This window comes from Musa acuminata, unplaced genomic scaffold (assembly GCF_036884655.1).
Source record: "Musa acuminata AAA Group cultivar baxijiao unplaced genomic scaffold, Cavendish_Baxijiao_AAA HiC_scaffold_463, whole genome shotgun sequence".
In the NCBI taxonomy this organism is placed as follows: domain Eukaryota; kingdom Viridiplantae; phylum Streptophyta; class Magnoliopsida; order Zingiberales; family Musaceae; genus Musa; species Musa acuminata.
In genome coordinates this window covers 87,501-90,000 of record NW_027020710.1, presented here as the reverse complement: position 1 = coordinate 90,000, position 2,500 = coordinate 87,501, and positions in this window count along the sequence as shown.

The window sequence follows — 2,500 nt, the reverse complement described above, 5'->3', positions numbered from 1 at the left end:
CGAAAGCCCCATCCAGCCCTGTGCCACCCGGGGGGTTCCAGGGTGCTGAGATGGCTGACGTTTTGCTCCGCTCTCGACGGTCACCGCGCAATGCAAGAACAGGCCAAAAACTGGCCAAAACGGCCCAAAAACGGGCCAAAACTGGCCATTTTTGGCTGCACGAGCGAGCGGCGAGCGGCGGACAGCGAGCGAAGCGAGAGGCAGCACCGTCCCTGCTATACGAAAGCCCCATCCAGCCCTGTGCCACCCGGGGGGTTCCAGGGTGCTGAGATGGCTGACGTTTTGCTCCGCTCTCGACGGTCACCGCGCAATGCAAGAACAGGCCAAAAACTGGCCAAAACGGCCCAAAAACGGGCCAAAACTGGCCATTTTTGGCTGCACGAGCGAGCGGCGAGCGGCGGACAGCGAGCGAAGCGAGAGGCAGCACCGTCCCTGCTATACGAAAGCCCCATCCAGCCCTGTGCCACCCGGGGGGTTCCAGGGTGCTGAGATGGCTGACGTTTTGCTCCGCTCTCGACGGTCACCGCGCAATGCAAGAACAGGCCAAAAACTGGCCAAAACGGCCCAAAAACGGGCCAAAACTGGCCATTTTTGGCTGCGCGAGCGAGCGGCGAGCGGCGGACAGCGAGCGAAGCGAGAGGCAGCACCGTCCCTGCTATACGAAAGCCCCATCCAGCCCTGTGCCACCCGGGGGGTTCCAGGGTGCTGAGATGGCTGACGTTTTGCTCCGCTCTCGACGGTCACCGCGCAATGCAAGAACAGGCCAAAAACTGGCCAAAACGGCCCAAAAACGGGCCAAAACTGGCCATTTTTGGCTGCACGAGCGAGCGGCGAGCGGCGGACAGCGAGCGAAGCGAGAGGCAGCACCGTCCCTGCTATACGAAAGCCCCATCCAGCCCTGTGCCACCCGGGGGGTTCCAGGGTGCTGAGATGGCTGACGTTTTGCTCCGCTCTCGACGGTCACCGCGCAATGCAAGAACAGGCCAAAAACTGGCCAAAACGGCCCAAAAACGGGCCAAAACTGGCCATTTTTGGCTGCACGAGCGAGCGGCGAGCGGCGGACAGCGAGCGAAGCGAGAGGCAGCACCGTCCCTGCTATACGAAAGCCCCATCCAGCCCTGTGCCACCCGGGGGGTTCCAGGGTGCTGAGATGGCTGACGTTTTGCTCCGCTCTCGACGGTCACCGCGCAATGCAAGAACAGGCCAAAAACTGGCCAAAACGGCCCAAAAACGGGCCAAAACTGGCCATTTTTGGCTGCACGAGCGAGCGGCGAGCGGCGGACAGCGAGCGAAGCGAGAGGCAGCACCGTCCCTGCTATACGAAAGCCCCATCCAGCCCTGTGCCACCCGGGGGGTTCCAGGGTGCTGAGATGGCTGACGTTTTGCTCCGCTCTCGACGGTCACCGCGCAATGCAAGAACAGGCCAAAAACTGGCCAAAACGGCCCAAAAACGGGCCAAAACTGGCCATTTTTGGCTGCGCGAGCGAGCGGCGAGCGGCGGACAGCGAGCGAAGCGAGAGGCAGCACCGTCCCTGCTATACGAAAGCCCCATCCAGCCCTGTGCCACCCGGGGGGTTCCAGGGTGCTGAGATGGCTGACGTTTTGCTCCGCTCTCGACGGTCACCGCGCAATGCAAGAACAGGCCAAAAACTGGCCAAAACGGCCCAAAAACGGGCCAAAACTGGCCATTTTTGGCTGCACGAGCGAGCGGCGAGCGGCGGACAGCGAGCGAAGCGAGAGGCAGCACCGTCCCTGCTATACGAAAGCCCCATCCAGCCCTGTGCCACCCGGGGGGTTCCAGGGTGCTGAGATGGCTGACGTTTTGCTCCGCTCTCGACGGTCACCGCGCAATGCAAGAACAGGCCAAAAACTGGCCAAAACGGCCCAAAAACGGGCCAAAACTGGCCATTTTTGGCTGCACGAGCGAGCGGCGAGCGGCGGACAGCGAGCGAAGCGAGAGGCAGCACCGTCCCTGCTATACGAAAGCCCCATCCAGCCCTGTGCCACCCGGGGGGTTCCAGGGTGCTGAGATGGCTGACGTTTTGCTCCGCTCTCGACGGTCACCGCGCAATGCAAGAACAGGCCAAAAACTGGCCAAAACGGCCCAAAAACGGGCCAAAACTGGCCATTTTTGGCTGCACGAGCGAGCGGCGAGCGGCGGACAGCGAGCGAAGCGAGAGGCAGCACCGTCCCTGCTATACGAAAGCCCCATCCAGCCCTGTGCCACCCGGGGGGTTCCAGGGTGCTGAGATGGCTGACGTTTTGCTCCGCTCTCGACGGTCACCGCGCAATGCAAGAACAGGCCAAAAACTGGCCAAAACGGCCCAAAAACGGGCCAAAACTGGCCATTTTTGGCTGCACGAGCGAGCGGCGAGCGGCGGACAGCGAGCGAAGCGAGAGGCAGCACCGTCCCTGCTATACGAAAGCCCCATCCAGCCCTGTGCCACCCGGGGGGTTCCAGGGTGCTGAGATGGCTGACGTTTTGCTCCGCTCTCGACGG